This window comes from Canis aureus, chromosome 10, assembly GCF_053574225.1.
Source record: "Canis aureus isolate CA01 chromosome 10, VMU_Caureus_v.1.0, whole genome shotgun sequence".
Lineage (NCBI taxonomy): Eukaryota > Metazoa > Chordata > Mammalia > Carnivora > Canidae > Canis > Canis aureus.
Window position 1 is genome coordinate 60,806,916 of NC_135620.1, and position 24,990 is coordinate 60,831,905.

General features: G+C 33.4%; 1 long non-coding RNA gene and 1 other non-coding gene across 2 annotated transcripts in view; both read left to right on the forward strand.

The window, feature by feature from the left end:
- Positions 1-9,269, forward strand: part of LOC144321766 (uncharacterized) — a 34,122-nt gene extending 24,853 nt beyond the window's left edge. Inside the window, exon 3 of the long non-coding RNA XR_013387294.1 lies at positions 8,946-9,269. This is a non-coding gene — a long non-coding RNA (uncharacterized LOC144321766). The remainder of the gene's footprint in view (positions 1-8,945) is intronic.
- A 12,767-nt stretch (positions 9,270-22,036) lies between these two features.
- On the forward strand, positions 22,037-22,220 carry LOC144322862 (U2 spliceosomal RNA). Its single transcript, XR_013388473.1, has one exon. It is a non-coding gene; the product is annotated as a U2 spliceosomal RNA (small nuclear RNA).
- The last annotated feature ends 2,770 nt before the right edge of the window (positions 22,221-24,990 follow it).

Sequence of the window (24,990 nt, forward strand, 5' to 3'; positions counted from 1 at the left end):
TGCATTTAACGTACTCTTAGGTAAGGAATAAGTCATGCAACTATACATTTGGCCAATACTTGGTCACATAGAATCAGAAATTGGTGATTTCTCAAGAAGACAGTGCACATTTATTTATTTTTCTGTTAGAAATGCAATCCATTAAACGCCAGAAAGTATAGTAATATCCTCAATTATTTTCTTTTAGTATTCCAAGTTAATTTCACTTTTCTAATGACCTGTATGTAAAAGTTTAAAAATGCATTTATAGGCACACAGCATCACAAAACCAAAGCATTTAGTAAATGCTTTAATAATGGAATGTGTACTAAAAGACTTCTGTTGAATTTTGTTCTCTATTCTTTTAATAGATTCAATGCTGTTTTATGCCAAGGAATCTCCTGTAATATAATTTAAACAAAACAAAGCAAAGCATTTTTGAAAATTTACTTTTTAGGGAATAATTAGGTTACTAAATTGTATCAGTTCTTTGTGTTATAAATAGATATTGCTTGCAATTCACATCTGACAAACATTTTCAATATTATTCATTATGAAACTGATAGTTTTTGGTGAACTGAAGGTCAGCAGCTTTGCTGATACATGAAAATATACATGAAATATAAAGTAAATATAAAGTTACTTTAAAGTATATAAAGTTATATAAAGTATACTTTATACATGAAAGTTTGCAGTTGAACTCAAAAAATGTAACTATACCAATGAGGACTGCATAATTCATTACAGACTTATAATTAATAAGATTGCTAATGGATATTAAAATAACATTTCTTCTGCCATAAATGTGGGTGCACTGCAATCTTGCACTTTGAAAGAGTCACTCCTTTAATAATTTAATAATTACTCAGATTTAATTCCTATTAGGCTCACTGTGTAGACTGATCTTCACTCCTTTATAGCCTCTTATCAAACTTCCAGCATTGTGAGGTCACTCTGTTCACTAGCATTCATGCTTCTGCTGTGGTACCATAGGGTGTGATTTCCAGCATGCATCTCTACTGGCCCTTATCCAAGACGCTTTTTAATTCTGTAAGTGGCAAAATGTCCTCTTCTCAGTCACATAGCCCCAAACATGTACATGGGGACAGAAGCAATAGCAAGATATTCTGAACAAGAACTTTCTCAAATGAGTTCATTCCTGGAACCCTCATGATCAAGACCCTGAGAAAAGCAAATAGGATGTTTGAATTCTGCTGCTTGCATCTTTCAAGACCAACAGCTTTTCAGAGAATTGTAAGGCCACTTAACTTCTGTCCTCATCCTTTTTACTATAGTAAGGCTACACTGTGTTTACAAAAATGAAGCAAACAAACAAAAACATCTAGTTACTTGATTAGCTCAGAATAATACTGAATAGTTAGTCTATAAATTCAAAACCTCCATTTAAAAGTAGAAACTATTCGGCAAATACAGTGCTTAATAGGTGTTTTCTGTTCTGGGTACTGAGAGAGTTAATATACATCTTAGACCATGGAAAATCAGAAAACAATTTCTATATCTGGGGTTACTTTTTAACTTTAGATTAGAAGAACTGAAGACCATGATAAATAAATTCCATATATTTTACTAGCACATTAATTCAGCCATGCTATAAAGAGATCACAGATAAATAGGGATGTATTATTTTACAGGATAGAGCAGAAACTATGATGGATGTTTTTCTATTCTCAAGATATTTCCATTCTAGACAAAAAGAGATATCGACACATGTTTTCAGCACAAGTAATTACAGAAGTTCTGAAGAGGGAGAGAATATTGGTGTCAGGAGTGTTACAAAGAAGTGCCATCTTATGGAAGAATGATTTCAGAATGTGAGATGAAGAATAGGTCACAACAGGCAGAAATAAAAGCAACTGCAAAGAGATAAACCAGTGTCATACTAATAATTAGATAATATAATCTGGAAAATGTAAGTGTGGTTATAGCCAAAATTGAGCTATATAATAAAATTGGAAATTTGAAAGAAAATAGAAGATGTGTAGTTACTATACACTTGAAGACAGGAGAAGAGTACAATCTGCTTAATAAGATTTAAAAACATTGACTAGAAGGGGTAATTGGAGTCTTTTCTGAAGTCCCACCAGAAATTGAAACTTATCTCATAGATAACCTTCAATGAATGTCACTAAAGATTTTGAGGAGAATGATAAATATGAACAATAACTGTGAGGAGAGCAGGTAGTATGAGGATAAGCTATAGACAGTTGTGATAGATCCAACTATAATTAATTCATTGACAATGGAAGAATGAAAATTTTGAGTCATGGAACTAAAAGGTAACAGAAAAAATTAGGTAAAATCAATAAGGAAATTAGCAGACATAATTGGCAACAATTTGTTATAATATGTTGCATTATACTATACAACTTTATCAACACGCGCTATACCTCACAACACTTGACTAATCTCAACAGTGCCAACAGGCTTCTTTGCTCCAAAGTATTAAAACCTTCCTAGTTTGCTTGTTTTTTGTTTTGTTTTTGTCTGATCACTTTAAAATAGCAAACATGTATTAGTAACTAGGTAGAGGTGAAAATGTAATCCTACGTCAATCCATCATCTTTATTTGGAATTGAGAGACCTATCACTAGTTGTGTAAGAAAGTAAAAAAATATTTTATTGACATGAAGCTGACCTCACAAATAAAATGAAATTTTCAAGATTGTTTTTTATGCTTCATATTCCAATTAAGAAAGTTATAGGATAGAATTGAATGGCCTCAAGGGGAACTTCTTGTCCTTAATTTCTATATATCAAAATGTTTTGAGATTAAGGGAGATTCTTAATTGTTTTTTTATATGTGTGCTTGTATGTTTTCTGTCAACACAAAATGGAGCAATTCAAAAAGCAAAGTTTACCTTAGCATTATAAATAAACACTGACTACAATGATTTGTTCATTTTGACTTCTGCCAAATTTGGAGGGGGGTGTCGATACATATGTAATCTGGCAAGGGAAGTGCTAAAGATTAAAAAGAAATAATCAGGATCGTTACCCAGCAGAGTAGGTGAGAATAGAGGACTTATACACATGAATAAACACGCCTAGTTGGGTGAAATTTTTCAGAGGGTCTCCAGCAGTGTGTGTTTAGACTAACTTCTGAAGTCACTTTTAAACCTGAGAGTCTATAATTCCATTCTGTCAAGAGCAATATTTGTCTCTTAAATACACTAAGTGTTGAATTTTCTCCATTCTAAGTGGCTTGCAGTTAAGGCTGGGGTGAATGAAGTCGGAAGTACACATTTGTTTCAATATTGCATCACGGACTGGGCCTAATCAGGCTCTTAATCTAGTGATAAGTGAGAAACCTTTATTCAATGGACAATAATTGGACTCAAATTAGTTTTGGTTACTATTTGGTGAGGTAGCTCCTTCATAAACTCAATTGATGATGCTGATGGTGTAGCCGATTTAAGTACTATATTGATTTTTACACTAATGTGGCTTCCAAAAAGGGAAACTTATGTGTGTTCAATAATGGATAAGGAAGCAAACTCTTACTCATCCATCATTTCCTGATGAACAAGGTGACTCAGGTATTCTCAGTGAAAAGAGAGTAAAGAAACATAACAAATATACAGTTCAGGTTACTAAAAATAATTAAAGACAAAACTCTGATTTTCTCACTAAGAATTATACTGTCATTACAATTGCATTCTCAGGGAGGGGGGGAATGGAATAAAACATTAAAAAGTAATACTTGCAAATAAATTCTTTGACTTTTCTTATAGAAAATGACCAAAATTTTAACTACTGAGAACAGTTTGTCAAATGATATGAGTTTTTAGTTTCTTAACTAAAATTAATAGGTAAAGCATTAAATGAGTATATTCTCACTTAATTGTATTTATGTTGCTTTTGTACAAAAGACAAGTAAATCACTTAGATTGTTTTTAGAAAGTTATATGTAGTTGCTTTACTATTACCTCTCTGAATCTGTTTGACCTCTCTTCTCACACCCTCCCCTTTCAAAGAATAACATAAAGAAGTCCTAGCCATTTACTTAAGAGCAATTAAGGGATGATAATAAGAGATAATAAAGGATAATAAAAGAAGGAGATTGAAGGCTGAAGGTTTAGTGAGAAGTTAGTGTTGTCATGATCTGGATTCAAATTTAAAGACCATTAGTAATTACCGTATGATACCGGGCAATTTCCTCATTCACAGAGTGAACATTCTGAACTAGATGTCTTCAAAATTGCTTTGTAGTTTTAACAGTATGTGAAATATTTTTTGTCTATAAAATTGCGGAAGAGCGGTAACATTTAGTTTGCATAATTTCGTACTTCTCTTTCCCTCACCTTTTATACCTTAATGTTGACCTACTTCTTATTCCACTTAGTAAATACCTTGCATACTTATACCTTCTTCTCTGTCTCCTGCTTACTTCATCACCTTAGATTCTAGTTCACGTGTCTCCATTTATACTGGCATATCTTTAGTTCAAGCCCCTGTAAATGGTAAGAACTGCTGTGTCTCTAAAGCAATGTCTAAAAATGGAGAATTTTTTTTTATAAGTGTCAGCAAATTTGTGTTTGAGCCACAATCTATCTATAGGAAGAAACTTGGCTCACTTTATTTCACTCTGACCCAAAATGTTTTTGAGGTCAAATCAGATATTGCTCAATTCAAAGCAATCTTTGAGCCTAAGTAGTACTTATAGCCAACTGCAGTCCTCTAGTAGCTAACAACTGTATGGTCTGACTCTCCCTCTTGTCTATTTCTCTTCCTTGCTTTTTCTATATATTGCATGTTGTACTATTGCTATACCTTGTGAAGGAGAGTGGGAGCAGTTTTCTTATAGGAATGGTGCCATGTTTACTAGTCCAGGGTTACCTATTCACACCTCATGGAGGAATACTCATGAGCCCTCTGATGCAGACTGTGCGCTAATTGAGTGCTCCATTCCCTAATGAGATTGTAAAAGAAAGAAAGAAAGAAAAAATACATATAATCAAGAACTGTAAGGAGTCTGTGATTTTACCCTACTTCTAAAGCTAATAAGTAAATCTAGATACTGGCTCAAGATACAAGACTTCTGGTTTAGAGACAAAAGACTTTATTCTACTACAGTAAACAGCAAAGCTTCATGTTTGCATCAGTTCTTCTTGCCTGAGGGAATGATGTGGAGCTGCCCAGGTGGCTACTAGGCACACAGTGAGTTTGAGTAACAGCTAAGTTTAGGAAACCACTGTCTTTTAAAGGAGTTTCTAACCAACCTTTCAGACCTTTGTCATGAAAGGTAGGTACATCATCTTTATTATCCTGAACAGTGAAAAAATATGCCTCTATCTTGGATGGAGATACTCTCTATCTTCTATGGCTATTTGATTAAAAAAAAAATCCTTGAAAAGGTAGTCTGGAATAAAAAGCTGTCACAAGATAAACAGAAATGTGAGAACAATGGAGAATTATCTCCCAACAATGACAGAAATCCTAGTGGCTAAGCTTATGTGAACTATCCTATCTCCCAGTCACATAAGTCAATCTTCATTCCTAAGGACAAAAAGAGGAAAGGTCAGAAAGAGGCCCAGAATTAATACTTTTTGGACTTTCTTCACAGAAATAACATATGGAATATGAGGAGAAAGTATTCTTTACCAAAAGCAGGAATTGTTTAAGAAAGCTTGAAATGTTTAACCCGAAGAAGTAAATATTTTTAGGAGTGAGTATACTGGTGGTTACCTTTTAACTGTTTGGACGAATTTAGAGTGGGGGTCACTTTATATGATCTCACTGTGGGACAAATTATTGTTTAGTACTGGGTGGTAGATCAAAAGTTATTGAGTACTGAATGCACAGCAGATCATAGCTCTTGTTGTTTATGTATGTATCTCATTTAATACTCATCACAATCCCATAATTTAGGCATTATCTTATTTTTTACTTACTGTACTATATCTTGGAAGAAAAAAGGTCTCTCCAAAAATTAATATTCTCAAGAGTAAGGCACAAATCCTCAGAGCTTTGTAAACTCTGAAAATTTGAAGGTTTTTAAACTGTGGTCATGAACCAATGTCCTTAATGAATAAGTCAAGGAAGAAACAGAGCTGAACTCCTTGATTCTTTATTTGACATTAGTATTTCATTCATCATCATTCAGAAGACCCATAATTACCCATAAAATGATACCAGACATTTTTCACTATAAAATATTTCCTAAGCTAATCCAAATGCATGCCTTTGAATGCTTTAAAAGGTGAAGATAAAAATTTTAATAACTACACTATTACAACTATTAACATAAAATTAGCTGCCCAGATGTCCTACCAAGGGAACTGGTTCTGAGGAACTACTACACTACTACTGCACTACTAAAATAGTAGTGTATCAGGACAACATATTTGATAGAATCAAAAAATACTTAGAAATTCTGAGATCTCCTATTATATAGGATGAGGGATCTTGAATATTGCCATATACCTTATAAAAATAAATACAACAGAAGTGACCAAAAAGTGGTTATTGAAATGTATATCCAACAAATAACTATTTGAATAAAGCAATATAATTGGGCAGGGATTTATAAGTAACAGCCAGTAATTCCAGGGGAACCTATATGCAGATATTGAAACACATTACTCTATGGTTCCCTCCTCTCCTGTATGTTCCATCTAAATTTCCAATTTCTTTGTAAACCCCTCAACATTGTCCTCTGACACATCACCATAATACAACTGAGACTTCCTAATTGACTATAGCCTCCAGATGCCACTGGAAAATGCCCTAAGGGGAAAAGTTCTATCAAATTGGATGTCAGTGAATGAAGTTCTCTTTTTTCACGGGTTGAAATCCCTCCAGTTTCTGAATTTTTTTTATTGCTTTCCATGTTTTCAAATAGTTGCTTTTTATATTTTGTCCAGAGTGTGTATTTTATCTGTCAGAAGGGTGACTAATCTAAGACAATATAGACTGCCATTATGTGAGCAGAAATGCTCTCACATATATTATTTAACAACAGTTGTCCTTGTAATCATAGCAAATATACAATTTGTACTCATTTTTTTCATTTAATTACCAAGTTAATAAGCTATTTCATCCACTATTGTAATGTAGCTATTTATTTAATAGTGAGCTTGTCTTTAGTTTTTGTTTTGCTTCTCTTAATGGTATAGAATAAAAGATTAAAAATTGCACACTATTTCCCACCTTATTTTTCATTCCTCATCATCATTTTCTCCTTTTCTGCCAATGTACTCTCCATAACTTCTCCAACAAATAGTTTAATTCACATTAACTCAAGTGCATGATTCATGCCATTTCTCTTATATGGAAACTCCTCTCATTTTCTCAATACTCATGCCAGACTACCTCTTCAGTCAGATTTTTTTAAAAAAGATATTTATTTATTCATGAGAGACACAGAGAGAGAGAAAGAGAGAGACAGAGACAGAGACAGAGACACAGGAAGAGGAAGAAGCAGGCTCCATGCAGGGAGCCCAATGTGGGACTTGATCCCGGGACTCCAGGATCACACCCTGGGCCAAAGGCAGGCGCCAAACCTCTGAGCCACCCAGGGATTCCCTCTTCACTCAGATTTATTTTCAATACTCTATATTGTTAATTAGCTTTCCCTATCACTATCTTAATTGTTTCATTCACTACAATTTATTCATCATTTTATGCATCTGTTTTTTTAAAAAAGTGATTATTTGGTTTCTACTATTACCAGGACTGTTTTAGATATCAGGAAGATTCAAAGACTAATCAAGCAATAATACTATTGTCAAGGGTAAGACATCAGTATCTGCATGTTTGAGACTGTAGGTAACAGATAATCATGACTTAAAGCAGTTTAAACAAAAATGAAATATATTATATCACATAACTTAAAGTCTAGAGGTAGGATCATTTGCAAATATCCAAATAGTTCTGTTTTTTCAGTTATTGATAATTTAAAAATAATTCCAGTGAGTTCTTTCTTTCTAAGAGTTTTTTTTAAATTTTCAGTTAAATTTAAAATTTTAAATTTACAACTTATTTGTATAGTAGTTGAAGAGCTAACAAAAAATCCATTTGTGATGTAAATGAAGATTGCTATTTTCTCTATCCTCATTTCTTATCCTGTCTATTTTTTTTAATTCTTAGGATTTTGTTTATAAAAACAGTTTATTTTGTGCAGATGTACTTAAGATCCCTACTAAACTATTCAGAAGTACTATCTGCAGAAAAAAGTATACCATAGAGTCAAATATATTTGATGAAATGTATCTTGAAATCACCTCTTAAGGACAGCAGTAAATCCCAGAATGAGGAATTCTTTTATTCAATCGATATTATTTAACTCTACTGTAGGCACATAGTGCTCTATGCACTGGACTTCTAATTATGAAGAAGGAGACAAAATACTTGTCATGTACAGTAGATGCTATCACAAATAATATTGCAAAAGGGATGGCAAAATACTTTGACATTTTTATAATGTTGTAGATAAGTAAATAGTATGGGGTACTAATTGATTTAAAAGTCAGAAAAACTAATATCTAATCCAATTCTAGAATTAACCAACTGTTTCTTGGTAAGTACTTATACTTCTATGAACCTATTCCTATCTCATTAAAAAAAGAGACTCAGGTTGTGCCCTTAAGTACTTTCCATGGTTTTATTATAATAAATGAAACAATATTTTATGTAGTTCTCTTAAGAAAAATATAGTATAAAATGAAATCATTTATTTTAATTATTTTTTTGTCGTAATCTAGTATTTATTTTCATAATGCCTATGGAACTTTGAATAACTTTTACTTGCACATTACTTTGCATTTTCTCTCATTTTAAGTGAAGACCATTTCTTATTTCTTATAACATAGACCCAGACCTCACATCAATCTCTATACTCATACAAAACTTTAAAACTAAAGCAACCACAACGAGTAAAAGTAAGAAAGAAACTTTATTTATGGTGTTCTATCCATTGCAGACATTTATTTCAATTGTATTTATAGCTCAACTTGCTGAAGAAAATCTTGCCAGTGAAAAATAAGTCAACAGAGTCTAGCATGTTTTCAACCACGAGCTGGGGAAAGAACAATGGTTTCTGATGAAAGAGAGAGAGAAGCAGATATAGAGACGGAGAGACAGAGACAAAATGAATCCATCATATTCAGCTGACAAAATCTATTCAGAGAACTGCCCACCTTAGATTCTTCAGGACATGGACATTCCACATACAACACTTTCAATGTTACACGATTTATGAGTCAATGTGAAAACTAATGAAAACTTATTTTACATCAATTAATAAAATTGCACCAAGAAATCCTCATTGATATCAGGTAAGACAGAATAGGATCCGGCCACGTTTGTTGACCTTTCTTTATGACTTAAGTATGCTTTATGCATATATAGATACTTTAAAAAAGGATTTATTTATTTATTTATTTTAGAAAGGGAGAGAGAGAGAGAGAGTACAAGTGGGAGGCGCAGAGAAAGAGGGAGAGAGAATCTCAAGCAGACTCTGTGATCAGCTCAGAGCTCGACTTGGGGCTTCATCTCAGAACCCCAAGATCATGACCTGAGCCAGAACCAAGAGTGGGAGACTTAACTGACTCGATTACTCAAGCACCCCCGTACTTTTCTTTGGTAGGTGTGTCATTTCCTATTTCCCATGAAATGTAATTGCAGATCTTCCTTGAATCCTTCTTGGGTGTACATTTTTGCTTTCAATATTGAGTCTTCTTTCTAATACACACAGGAAGAAGACACGCTTTTAACAGAAACTGTGTAAGTGTGCCTGGCAGCTGGGACTTATGAAAATACAAGGAATTAATACCAAAAACACCCTTATAACACCTTTTGTTGTCTTTTATTGTTACTTGGCAAATGCCAAGCTTCTTTGCCCTTGTTCATGGTTTTGTACTTTTGAGATTACTTCTCTCTCCTTTAGGGGCTATGGTGAGTTTTAAAAATTGGCGTGATTATAATTGAAAATATCAAGAAAACTTCCATGCTACAGAAAGTGCTTTAGCTTCAAAATATTTGAGAAAACTTTAATGATGGGGATTTGAATTGTAATGAAATCAAAGCACTGAGTACGTCCTGAAAACTACAAATCCTTGTAGAGAGTCAACAAAAGCATGGTTTCTCTTTTAGAGGAGAAATTCAAGTGAAGTATATTGCACAGTGGGATTTTCCCTCTAGTCATCATTCTTTCAGTGATTCAATGATCATTTATGGGATACATGCCGTGAAAAACTCTCTGCTAAGTGGTGGAAATAGATCATTAAAAAGCTATAGTTCTTGCCCTCAAAGAACTCATAGTCTAGTAGAACACTCAAGCTAATTGCTGTACAGTGTAGTGATGGCTATTTTAATGTTTTCCTTCACACATGAATTGCATATAAAACAAATTTGCAAAAGTTACCTAATAAATCAGAAGCTCTGAGACTGGATTCCACCTTAATTATTTCTTGCAGTAATTATGGGTACATTGAAAATATAAGTAATTACAAATATAAAATTTCCACTCAAAGTGAGTTGGACTCAAATTAGATACAAGGAGGATTAGAGATATCAAATCATATATTTAAAGTTTTGGTTGATTATGGACTCTGTATTTTGCTTTAAAAATGCTTAATGTGAAAAAAAAATGCTTAATGTGATGTTTTTCTTGTTTCTATTACATCTAAAATATTATGTATTCCAACTAGCTTCTCCAGGGATGGACATTAGAAAATGACATTGTTCTATAAGGTGTGGTAAAACAAATGTACTTATTTCTACAAGAAGATAAGTTGATTTGTATTATTTTTTAATTAAACAAGTATATCTACTGACAAAATAAATTTTCTTTTATAAAAATAAAACTAATGGTGGTGGCTGCTTCATATATATGAACAAAAGTATTATTCTTTGGAAATTAACTGAAACATATTATTAGAAGTGTTTTATTGGGTTATCTCCTGTACTCTTTTCTGAAGTTTTAGAAGTTGATTTTTTTCATAATAAAATCAGTAATATTTAGTTTAATAAATGCAAATAAAGAAAGTGATGTGATATTATTAGAAAGCCAGGAAAAAAAAAAAAGAAAGCCAGGAAAACAATTTTTTCAGGATCATTTTATTCTTTGATTATGATTCATGTACACTGTATATAAATATAAGAAATTTAAAAATAGAATTAAGAAAGTAATAATCCAACAACATAGCCAATCACTAAAAAATAATGATGAACTTATTTTAAATTTTTTTCCAGTACAGTTTTTCATAAAATTAAAAGTCATATAAAATGATGTTATGAATAAATTTTTAAACTAGAAAATTTGTCAGCAAATATTGGGGAGATTTTTAATAAACACATGATTATTAACTACTGATGGCATTGTAATTATGAATAACATATTTGGAAAGCCATATGGAAATGTTACAAGCTACACAAATATTTATACCTACTGACTCAACTAAACCTTACTAAGAATTTAACATAAGAAAATAATTAAACCTAAGACAAAAACTACTTGTAGATATTTAGAAATTCATTTTGAATTTAATGTAACATAACTTGGAAAATTCTAATGTTAATGAATAAAATATTAAGAATCATATAGTTTGTGTCAAAACGTTTTTTAAGTTTTAGGAATAAAATTTAAGATTCAGAGAATTAAAAAGAACACCCTTATAATTGCAACTCTAAAATAAATCTATGTATATGTAGGCACATTGAATATGATGTTTCTGAATTAGAGTTTTTACATAAAATGTATAATAGAATTATTTTTTTCCTTGATAGTATTAGCTATAGTAGGGTTAGTAAACATCAATAACATGTTAGTAGTAGTGTCAATTATTAAAGTTTTTCTCTGTTGGATGTTTTCAATATAAGGAAACATCTACTAGTGGGAAAACTCAGATGGGAATATTTAATATCATAAGGTACTTTTTTATCATTCACATAGAGTATTGAAAAAATATCTGTTGCCCTGTATTATTCATGTAGGTACATCTCCTGGCCTCTTTATATGTTCCTTCTAACCCCTGAAACAAGCCCACTGTCAAAGGTATCAGAGTCTGATCAAAGGACATTGTCTTTTATTGCTTACAAAGATATTGGTCCCTTCTTTTCTGGAGATTACATTTTGAATCCTTACTATTACATACACATATGTGTGATGTGAGTGTGTATGTGTTTGTAGGTTTAATTGCCTCCCCTAACCCTGTACACAATCATGTGGGGTGTTAGCTTAAACTATCTGAATGACATACAATTTTACTCAAAGGATCACATCTCCTCTGGCTACCACTGTATTTAACACAAACTTTATTACCTGGGAAAAGGTCTTGGACAAGCCATCTCATACTTTCTCTAGCCATGTTAGAATTATTTTTGCAAGCTCAATCTAATCGGGGCATCTGCCTATTGTGCAATATTTCTGGCATTTAAAACTTGTGCTTGCTGTGTGGTCAGCTAAGGACAGAGTTCAAATGTGACTAAATAACAGTTATTTGAAGTTACAAAGAATGATTTTACTATCTCTAAAAACTTATTTTTCTAGATGGCGTAATATGGCTTGTCTGTTTCCTTCTCTCATCTTCCTTTTTCCCATATGTTTTGATAATGAAAATAATTTTCCAAAATTCAGTAATCTTTTTATTGGAAATGCTCTTGTTAGGGGGAATATTATGGACTGTTTTATTATTTAGATGTCTCAGAAACAACAAACAATGGAAGTTGGTACTTTTAAAATTCTAGCTGTGGTATTTATTATCTTAGTAACCTTCCTTAAGCTCTTAGGTTTCTTTGAATCTCCATTTCCTTACAGATCATAATACCTGAGCTAGTATCTCACTATCTTTAGGAAAGACTCAAAACTGGCATGTTTTCAGTGTTTTGAATATTGTAATGTGTATTTCAAACTTTTATTTTAATGCTGTCAATGAAAAAAAGTTTCTGCTGTAAGAAATTTACAATATTAAAATAATTATGTATAAAACACTGCAAAAATGGTGTATAAATCAAGTGAATTTTGATAAGGAGTGTCATATTCTTTTCTACATATCTCAGCAGTGAAAGAGTCAAGTGACAAGGAAGAAGGGAGAATAGTTGTATTACAGCTCAGTAAACCGAGGAGGACAAAAATGGGGGAAAAACTGGGATGATAAACTCATATTTGTTCTCTGGTCTACAGAAAAGTAATTGAGTAATAATAATTTATACGGCGTTGCCAAGGAGGCACAATTTGCATGGTTTATGGCCAAATACAATGCTAAGACCTTAAAGCATGGGATACTGGAAAAAATTTGCCAACTTTACAAGTTTGTCTTGTATCAGTACTGTATTATTTTATGATGGGAACAAGAAAAAGAATTTAGATATATACATGCAGATTTTTTTCAGCCAAGAGGTAAAGTCCTTAAGTTCAAAATCATATCCACTAGCATCATCTTCATATTGATACTTACTCAGGGAGACATTCATGCATTTATTTTTTAAATCTCTATATTGTATTATTATCTATTGAAGAAAAAAATGATATACACACAAAGCTGCTGCATTAAATTATCTGTAATCGTATAGTTTGAAGCATTTGAGCCAATGCAGCTTAATAAAAATGTAGAACATTATTTTTAACTGCAAAATCATGTGTAAAATCGATACGTCTTCATTTACACCCCTATCATTTAGTTCCTTCAAGGTCTTTTACAGTCTATACAACATATGTGTTCCTAAATATTATTGTTATGTATAAAACTCAATAAAAGCCACATGTAAGAATTTAGTAAAGATAACAATACTATTATAAACATTTTAAATAGTTGAATGATACATAAAGACTACAATAAATGTGGCAGTTTACTTTGAAAAAAGCTGAAGTGGGTGTTAGAAGTATTGCAGCTTTCAGTAATTATGAAGTGGTGGGAAAAAGGGTATCTGAAATGAGATGGATAAATTGTAGCCCAAGATGTGAATAAGTGTGTCTCATAATTCATGTAGCAAACTGAGGTACCTAGTAGAGTTCTGAGGTCTGTGTGCCTGTGCCTGCCTTACCTGTATCCATATCAGCTCAGTGCAATTGAGTGCATTTTTATGCTTTCATGTCCTGTTTATTATGATGAAATGGTGCATAAGAAAACACAAGATTCACATTATGTTCAAATTATTTCCTAATATATTAATCGCACTGGAAAAAATTGTGTTTTCAAAATAAACACTATAATGGAACTGACTGTGTGTGTGTGTGTGTGTGTGTGTGTGTGTGTTAAGTCTATTGGAAATGTTCCTGATAACAGATGAGTAACTAAGATACTACTAGACCAACAGTTCTACTGAAATAGCTAAATATCTATACAGAAGAGTTCTATGTAAAGGTACTGAAAAGCAAAGTGAAGCAGGCAGACTTTGGTAATGAATCTACTCTCAAAGGAGGGAATTTTTATAGTTAATTTCCAATTTTTGCTGCTTCTGAGTTAACAGAAGCTGTCATGATGCATAAAATGGCAGCAGAAAACCTGCAATTTTTCTTGTCTAGGGAAAGAGGACAAAGTTGTAGATATAGAAGATGCTGAAATCTTTCAAGGAAAGAACAATAGAAAAAATCTTCAGATTCTCTTTGGTCCACATATTTGGCTGACCCCTGTTCAGTCTTAAAGCAATTCAGTTAAAGACAAAAGTTTTCTACTGAGGCTAAAGTCACCAGACAAGTGTTTTCAGTCTATGTTCACCTGAAGCAATTTCCTTCTTTAAAAAATGATACATAAATCATAAAATAAATCATAGAATCCAGAGTTTTACAGCTTAATATCACATAATCTCTACATTATAATAAAAATTACCTGACATCAAACAACCAGGAATATAAAATTCATTCTCAAGCAAAAAGACAATTTAGAACAACCATAAGATGTCCCCATATATGGGAATTAACAGACAGATCTATACGTGCTATTAATTTAATATTTCTCAACTATTTAACATAAAAGTTGATCTTAATGAATGTGAAAATTGAAGACTTCAACAGAAAATAGAAATGTGATTTTAAAAAGAGCAAGATAGCAATTTATAACTAAAAATGCAATATGTGAAAAAAAAACTGGGTGCAATTAATAACAGGATAGAGAGATAACAGGGGCTTAAGCATAGATCAATAAAAATTAACCAAGTTGAAAAATAGAAAAAAAATTTAAAAGATATATATATTTGATATAAATATATTTAATGCTTAGAATTAGAATCCTAGAAAAAAAATAAGGATGAAAATAGTACAGAAGAAAACCACTGATGAAATAATAGCCCCAAGTCCAGTTTAAATGGGATGAAAGATATAGATTAATGGAATAAAGAAACTTAATGAAACTTATGCTTAATGAATACAATAACAACCACACTTAGGCATAGAATAAGCAAACCTTTGAAAGCCAAGAGAATAAATGGTGAATATGGAAAGAGAAACATGATACACTGCAGAGGAACAATAAAACAATTTAAAGCTTCTCACCAGAGATTATGGAAATAAGACAGTGGAATAATATCTTTAAAGTGATGAAAGAAAAATAAGCAAAATAAGACAGTGGAATAATGTCTTTAAAGTGATGAAAGAAAAATAAGCAAACAATAACTATCAACCAAGAACTTGAAGACCAGCAAAATTATTCTTTACAAATGGCGTTAGACAATTTTAGATTAAAGGGTAATATGCTAATTTATTGCAATCAAATCTATACTTTAGGAAATGCTAACTGCTAGAAAAAGGTTTTGAAGGAAAGTGATATCCAAAGGAAATACAGATTATCAGAATCTTATCAGGAATACAGAGATATATTACATAGTGACAAGGTGGATAATTCTCCAAGAAGACAAAACCATCTTTAATGTGTATTCTCCTAAAAGTAGAGCATCAAATTACTTGACACAACAGTTGATAGAACTGCATGGAGGAAAAAGCAATACACAATTATAACTGCAGACATCAACACCCTTCTATCAGTAATTGAAATATCCAGTTAGTACAAAATCAGTGAGCATATGATAGCAGTTAATCTGATCTAATTGGTATTTATAGGGTACTTCATCCAACAACAGCAGAAAAAATATTTTTCTTAGTTCATAGGAAAAATTCACCAAAATATCCCATATTCTGGGATATAAAACATACCTAAACAGATCTAAAAGAGATAATCATACGAAGTATGCTCTCAGACTGCAATGGTTTGAGATTGTCTTATTGTAAATCAATAACAAAAAGGTATCTGGAAAATTCCAAAATACATGGAGATTGAAACAACACAATGCTAAATAACACTTGTACCAAGAAGTCTCAATAGAAATTAAAAATATTTCAAACCAAATGAAAATAAAAATACAACCTATTAAATATTGTGGGAGGCAGCAAAAGCAGGGGTTAGAAGGAAATTTATAGCATTAAGTGTGCATATTCAAAAAGAATAAAGGTATAAAATTAGCAATAGATTCTACGTTAGAAAACCCAGAAAAAAAAAAGAAGAGTGAATTAAATCCAAAGTAAGCAGAAGAAAGGAAATAATAGGAATCAGAATAGTAATCAATGGACTTGAAAACAGAAAGAACAATAGAGAAATCAATGTAACCCAAAGCTGGTTCTTCGAAAATATCATTAAATTTGATAAAACTCTAGCCAGATTAACCAAGAAATAGAGATAAGACACAGAACACTAATAGAAATGACAGAGAGGTCATTGCTACTGATCCTATGGACAGTAAAGCAACGTTCTGAGAAACTCTAAGCCCACAGATTTATGATTTAGATGAAACAGCACAATTCTTTGAAGGACACATCTATCAAAAGTCAAACAACAAGAAATAATCAGTACAGATGTCTAAAAGTAAACGAATCAACAAGTAATTATATTCCAAAATAGAAAAGATTAGGTTAAGGTGTTTCATTGGTGAATTCTGCCAAACATTTGAGGAAGAAATAATATTGATTTTTCTAAAATCTCTTCTAGAAAGTAGACTTCCTCACTCATTTAATAAAGCTAGAATTACCCTAATAGTAAGGCCAGCAAAGACAAATATAAAAAGGAAATTACTGACCAGTATCTCTTATAAACAAAAATGAATATTCCCCAACAAAATATTAGCAAATTAAATCCAACAATGCATAAAAAGATTTATACAGCATAACCAATTAGGATTTCTTCTAGACATGCAAGTCTAGTTCCACATTCAGAGATCAATTACTCTACTCCATTGCATTGGCCGGGCTAAAGGAAAAAAATCCTATGATCATATTAATGCATACAATAAACATTAAAGATAATCCAACATCCATTTATGATATAAACTTTCAAAAAGTAGAAATAGAAGAGTAGTTTTATTTTTGACTTTTTGAGGAACCTCGGTACTGCTATGAGGAACCTCCATACTGTTTTCCACAGTGGCTGCACCAGTTTGCATTCCCACCAACAGTATAAGAGAGTTCCTCTTTCTCCCGTGCCCTTGCCAAAAATCTGTTGTTTCCTGTGTTAATTTTAGCCATTCTGACTGGTATGATGTATCATTGTGTTTTTTCTTTCTATTTCCCTGATGGTGAGTGGTTGAGCATCTTTCCGTGTGTCTGTAGGTCATCTAGATATCTTCTCTGGAAAACAATGATCTATTCATGTCTTCTGCTCAGTTCTTAATTGGATTATTTGTTTTTTTGAGTGTTGAGTTTGGCAAGTTCTTTTTAGATTTTGGATGCTAACCCTTTATCAGATATATCATTTGCAAACATTTTCTCCCATCCCGTAGGCTGCCTTTTAGTTTTGTTGATTGTTTCCTTTGCTATGCAGATGCTTTTTATCTTGATGAAATCCTAATAGTTCATTTTTGGTTTTTATTTCCCTTGCCTCCAGAGACATGTACAGTAAGAGGTTGCTATGGCCCAGGTCAAAGAGGTTGCTGCCTGTGTTCTCCTCTAGGATTTTGATGGTTTCCTGTCTCACTTTTTAGGTCTTTAATTCATTTTGAATTTATCTTTGTGTATGGGGTAAGAAAATGGCCCATTTTCATTTTTCTGCATGTTGCTGTCCAGTATTTCCCACAAAATTTGTTGAAGAGACTGTCTTTTTTTTTCTCCATTGGATACTCTTTTCTGCTTTGTCCAAGATTAGTTGACCATATAGTTATGGGTCCATTTCTGGGTTTTCTATTTTGTCCCATTGATCTATGTGTCTATTTTGTCTTTTTTTTTAATTTTCTTTTTTTAATAATAAATTTATTTTTTATTGGTGTTCAATTTGCCAACATACAGAATAACACCCAATGCTGTGTCTATTTTGTGCCAGTACCATACGCTCTTGATGACTAAAGCTTTTTAATACAGTTTGAAGTCTGGAATTATGATGTTTCCAGTTCTATTTTTCTTTTCCAGGATTACTTTGGCTATTTGGAGTTTTTGCATTTCCATACAAATCTTAGGATTGTTTGTTTTAGCTCTGTGAAAAATGCTGATGGTTTTTTGATAGGGATTGCATTAAGTGTAGATTGCTTTGGGTAGTACAGACATTTTAACAGTATTTGTTATTTCAATGGGATGTTTTTCAATTTCTTTGTGTCCTCTTCAATTTCTTTCATAAATGTTCTATAATTTTCAGAGTATAGGTCTTTTACTTCTTGGTTAGGTTTATTCCTTGGTATCTTATGTTTTTTTTGGTGCCACTGTAAAAGGGTTCGAGTGCTTGATTTCTTTCTGCTGCTTCATTATTAGTGTACAGAAATGCAACAGATTTCTGTAGGTTGATTTGGTATCCTGTGACTTTGCTGAGTTCATTTATCAGTTCTAGCAATGTTTTGGCAGAGTCTTTTGTGTTTTCTACATTACAGTATCCTGTCATCTACAAATAGTAAAAGTTTTACCTCTTTGTTGCCCATTGGGATGTCTTTTTCTTCTTTGTGTTGTCTGATTGCTGAGGCTAGGACTTCCAGTACTATCCCTATCTTGTCCTTGACTATAAAGGAAAAGTCTTCAGTTTTTCCCCATTGAGGATGATATTAGCTGTGAGTTTTCATTAATGATGAGGTATGTTCCCTCTATCCCTACTTTGTTGAGGGTTTTTATCAAGAATGGAAGCTGTATTTTGTTAAATTATTTTTGCTTGTATTGGCAGGGTCATGTGAGTTTTATCCATTTTCTTATAAATGTGGTATATCATGTTGATTGATTTGTGAACACTCAACCACTCTTAGAACCCAGGAATAAATCCCACTTGATTATGGTGAATAATTCTTTTAAAATACTGTTGGATTCAATCTGCTAGCATTTTGTTGAGAATTTTTGCATCCATGTTTATCAGTAATATTGGTCTGTAATTCTCCTTTTTAGTGGGGTCTTTGTCTCCTTTTGGAATCAAGGTAATGCTGGCTTCATAGAATGGGTTTGGAAGTTTTCCTTCCTTTCTATTTTTTGGAACAGTTTGAGAAGAAGAGGTGTTAATTCTTCTTTAAATATCCCATAGGATTCCCCTGGAGAGCCATCTGGCCCAGGCCTGTTGTTCGTTAGGGGGTTTTTAATTACTGACTCAATATTTTTGCTGGTTTTGGGTCTGTTCAAGTTATCTATTTCTTCCAGTTTCAACATTTTGTATGTTTTTAGGAATTTATTCATTTCTTCCAGATTGCCCAGTTTGCTGGCATATATTTTCATAATATTCTCTTATAATTGTATTTCTGTGGTATTGGTTGCGATCTCTTCTCTTTCATTCATGGTTTTATTTATTTGAGTCCTTTGTCTTTTTGATAAGGCTGGCCAGGGGTTTATTCAATTGTATTAATTATTTCAAAGAACCAGCTTTTACTTTCATTTCAATCTGCTCTACTGTTTTTTCTCATTTCTATGTCATTTATTTCTGTTCTAATCTTTATTATTTCCCTTCTTCTGCTGAACTCAGGCTTTATTTGCTATTCCTTTTCTAGCTCCTCTGGATGCAAAATTAGGTTGTGTATTTGAGACTTTTCTTGCTTCTTGAAGTAGGCCTGTGTTGCTATATACTTCCCTCTTAGGACCGCCTTTGCTGCATCCCAAAGGTACTGGGCTGTCTTGTTTTCATTTGCTTCTGTGTATTTGCAAATTTCTTCTTTAATTTTCCAATTAACTGACTCATTCTTTGGTAGGATATTCTTTGACCTCCATGTATTTGTAGTCTTTCCAAATTTTTTTCTTGTGGTTGACTTCAAGTTTCATAGCATTGTGGCTTGAAAATATGCATGGCATGATCTCAGTCTTTTTGTATTTGTTGAATCCCGATTTGTGAACCATTGAATGATTTAGTCTGGACAATGTTCCATATGCACTCAAAAAGAATGTATATTCTACTGTGTTAGGATGAAATGTTCTGAATATATCTGTTAAGTCCATCTTGCCCTGTTCAAAGCCATTGCTTTTTTCATGATTTTCTGCTTAGATGATCTGTCTATTACTCTAAGTGGGGTGTTAATATCCTCTACTATTATTGTATTACTATCCATGAGATTTTTTATGTTTATTATTAAATGAGTTATATATTGGAGTGTTCCCAAGTTGGGAGCATAAATATTTACAATTGTTAGTTGTAATAACTTGTTGGATAGTTGGATATAACCCCCCCCCTTTTTTTTTTTACAATATAGTGCCCTTCTTCATCTCTTGTTACAGTCTTTGGTTTAAAATCTTGTTTGTCTGATGTAAGTATAGCTACTCTGGTTTTCTCTTTACATCCACAAGCGTGATAGATGGTTCTCCATCCTCTCATCTTTGATCTCGAGGTGTCTTTGGGTCTAAAATGAGTCTTTTGTGTGCAGCATATAGATGGGTCTTGTTTTTTTAGTCCATTCTGATATTCTTTGTCTTTTGATTGGAGCATTTAGTTCACTTACATTCAGAGTAATTATTGATAGATATGAATTTAGTGCCATTGCATTACCTATAAAGTCATTGTTTCTGGAGTTTTTCTCTGTTCCCTTCTTATCTTTGCTGCTTTTGGTCTTTCTTTCCTACTCAAAAAGTCTCCTTTAATATCTCTTGCAGGGCTGGTTTAGTGGTTATAATCTCCTTTTAGTTTTTGTTTGTCTGAGAAACTCTTTATCTCTCTTTCTATTTGGAAAGACTCGCTGGATAAAGTATTCTTGGCTGCATATTTTTTCCCATTTATTATGTCAAATATATCAGGACATTTTCTTCTGGCCTGTGGAGATTCCTGTGGAGAGATCTGCTGCTAACCTGATTTGTCTTCCTTTGTAGGTCAGGGATTTCCTTTACTGTTTTTGGGTAAACTCCTTATGTTTGTATTTTTTAAATTTTACTCTGATATGTTTTGGTACTGGCCAAAACATGTTGATTTTGGTGGGAGATCTATGTGCCTCCTAGATTTGGGTGCCTGTTTCTTTCCCCAAGTTTTTGGTGATAATTTGCTCAAATAAACCTTCTGCCTCCTTTCCCCTCTTTTTTTTTTTCTTGCAGGACTCCTATGATATGAATGTTATTATGCTTTATGGAGTCACTGAGTTCCTTTAAGTCTTTATTTGTGATTTTTTTTTTTATTTGTGATTTAATATTTTTTCCTTTCCTCTTTTTTCAAGCTTCATTATTTTCCAGAATTTTAACTTCATATCACTTATTCATTTCCTGCTTCTTTCATCTTTATAGTCATTGCATCCAGTTGGTTTTGCATCTCAGTTATAGCATCTTTTATTTTGGCAGGACTAATTTTTAACTCTTTTTCTCTGTGGTAGGGGTCTTTCTGGTTTCTTCTATGTTCTTCTCAATCCCAGCTAGTATCCTTATGATTGTTGTTTTAAATTCTGGTTCAGAAAAAAACAAAAATTCTATTCAGGCATAGTACTTATATCTATTTTGATTAGCTCCCTGGTTATGATCTCTTCTTGTTTTCTCTTTGGGGATGAATTCCTCCATCTTGGCATCTTGTCTAGGTTTCTGTCATTTGTGCACTAGAAAAGCCTGTGCCTGGTTCTATTTCCACTAGAGCTGAAGCTTTGTAGCAGTCTATGATGAGTGCATGGGTGAGAGATTGTGCTGGTCTTCTGGGGGAGAGGCCTGCCGCTATTCTGGCTCTCAATCACACTTGCCCTATTTAAAAAGGCCTGTGATATCGCTTCTCGGCCTTTTGGCTAAGATCAAGGGTAGTATATGTTCTTATCAGTTTAAAAAGGCCTGTGGAGTGTAGAGGGAGAGGCTTGGTGTAAGTGGCTCAAGGCCTCCACTGTGCACTGTGTGCTCACTGACGTCCGTCTGTGCTGCTGGAAGGGGTGAAAATGACCCCGACCCACTCTCTTCCCTTGAGGGGGGACTTTGTGCTCATTGTTCTTCAGGAAGTCTTCACAGAAGGGTGAACAATCCCAGGCTTCTGTCGTTCTTTCCTTCACCCTGTCTGTGTCTGTGTTGCCTACCTACCAGATGGTGGCGCAGTGCTCCTATTTTATCTCCGGTGCATGGCTGGGTTTCAAAACTCCAAATTTTGGGGACCTAGCATGGTGTGAAGCCACGCTGATCTTCTGGGAGAGGGTCTCACTGCACTGTGGCTGGTACAAGATTGTCCCAGAAAAGCAGCTGCACAACCACATAGGGGCTCAGAGTTTATGGTAAAGTGTAGCAAAAAGCTGGTATCTAGATTAGCTGCCCTCAGCAGGCATCTCAGCTCTTATGCTAATGAATGGGGCAATTCAATGGCATGCTTCCGGCTCTTTTGTCCTTTGAGAGGCATTGACACCTCACCCAAATGCACTCCAAGAAGTGGAACTGTCTCTTCTAGTGTGACCCTGGGGATCCTCAGACCATGCTGTCTGCTCTCAAGCCTCTGCTTTCCTTCCCCATATGAGCACTGCTACACTCTGGTGATGGTACAGACTTTTAAAGCTTCAGACTTTCAGCTCTGCTGCTTATAAAAACTTGCAATAATCAACTTCTCTAGTTTTCCTAGTCAATGGTTGTGGGGAAATGTTTTGTCTTTCTTTTCCCTGTATACTGTTTCATCTCCTTCTCTCCTCTCTCAGTGATCAGGGTTCCCTATGCTCTGCAGCACTTGAGATTTTCTCCCTCAAATCACATCACTGCATCTCCTACCTTCCACAATGTGGCTTCTTTTCTCCTTCTAGTTTGTTCTCTCTGTCCTCAGAATGATTTCCTGGGTGTTGAGAATGATTTAATAATTATCTATCTGTGTTCATGGAACAAGGCAAGCAGAAGGTCCTCCTCCACTACTCCTCCATTATAACTCCTCCCCTCCAGGCTTCCAGTCTTAAAATGTGGTAGTTATCATGCCACTGTGGTATTAGTGATAGAAGAGACAAATAATTCTATAGATAGGAATAGAGAGCTCCAAAACAGTTTCATGCAAATACAGTCAACTTACCTCTGACAAAAGAGCAAAGACAACCTAATGGGAAAAGGATAGTTCTCTCAGCAAATGGTGCTGAGAAAACTGCGTGCACATGAAAAAAATGCATCTAAATATTGACCTTACACCTTTCATAAAAATTAATACAAAATGGATCATAGCCTTATATGTAAAATGCAAGTTATGAAACTTCTAGAAGATAATATAGGAAAAAAATCTAGGTGACTTTGGATTTGGCAACGAGTTTTTAGATACAATGCAAAAGTATGACCTATGGAAAAAAATGGTACATTAGACTTCATTAAAATTAAAAAACAAACGAACAAACAAAAACTTCATTGTGAAAGATGCTGTTAAAAGAACAGTCAAGACACAGACTAGGAAAAATATCTATTTTTATCTGTTATCTTTATCTAAAATATCTATCATATATCTAATAAATGACTCAGATCCAGACTTATAGATAACTTAAAATTCAACATTAAGGGGCACCCCGGTGGTTCAGTTGGTCAAGTGTCTGCCTTTGCCAGAGTCCTGGGATCTAGCTCCCCTGCTCAGCGGGGAGCCTGTTTCTCCTTCTCCCTCTGCCTGCCACTCCCCCAGCTTGTGCTGTTTCAGATAAATAAAATCTTTTAAAAATCAACATTAAGATAAAGAACAACAGGGGAAGGGGTCGGGGATGGGGTAACTGTGTGATGTATTAAGGCGGGCATATGATATGATGAGCACTGGGTATTATATGTTGGCAAACTGAATTTAAATGTAAAAATAAAATAAAAATTCTTAAAAAGATTTAGGAACACAAAAAACAGACAAGGATCTGAATTGATGAATCACTAAAGAAGATAAATACCTGGTAAGTAAGCATACGAAAATATGCCAATACCATCGTTATTAGAGAAGTACACATTAAAATAACAATGAGATTCCATTACATACCTATTACAATGGCTAAAATTCAAAACACTGACACCAAATTCTGACAAGTTTGTGGAACTACAGGAATTCTAATTTATTGCTAGATGAATCCAAATTTACACAGGCACTTTAGAAGAGAGTTTGGCAGTTCTTTAGTCTTACTAAATAATCAAGTAATCGTATTCCTAGGTATTTACTTGAGTAAATTGAAAACTTATACTACATAAAATTTCAAACATGAATGTTTACTGTAACTTTATTCATTATTGCCCAAATTTGGAAGCAACCCAGATGTTCTTCAACAGGTGAATGAATAAATGAAATGATATATCCATGCAAATGAATATTACTCAATGATTAAAAGAAATAGCTATCAAGCTATGAAATGACATGGAGGCACCTTCAATACAAATTTGTAAGTGGAAGAAGCCCATTTGAAGAGGCTATGACATACTGTATGATTTCAAGTACATGACAATTTGGGAAAATCAAGATTATAGACACTGTAAAAGGATGAATGGTTGTTACGCTTTTGGGCAAGGGAGGGATGACTATGTGGAATTCAAAATTTTAGGGTACTGTAACTATTCTGTATAATACTGTAATTGTGGATAACATTAAATCATGCATTCAGCAAACAAACAAACAAAAAAAACCCTATCCGACACAAAGAATGAACTCTAATGTAAACTATGGACTTCACTTAATATATTAATATTGGTTCATCAATTGTATCAAATATAACACATCAGAGCCTTGGGGGTGAGAAGAAGTATATGGGAACTTCAGT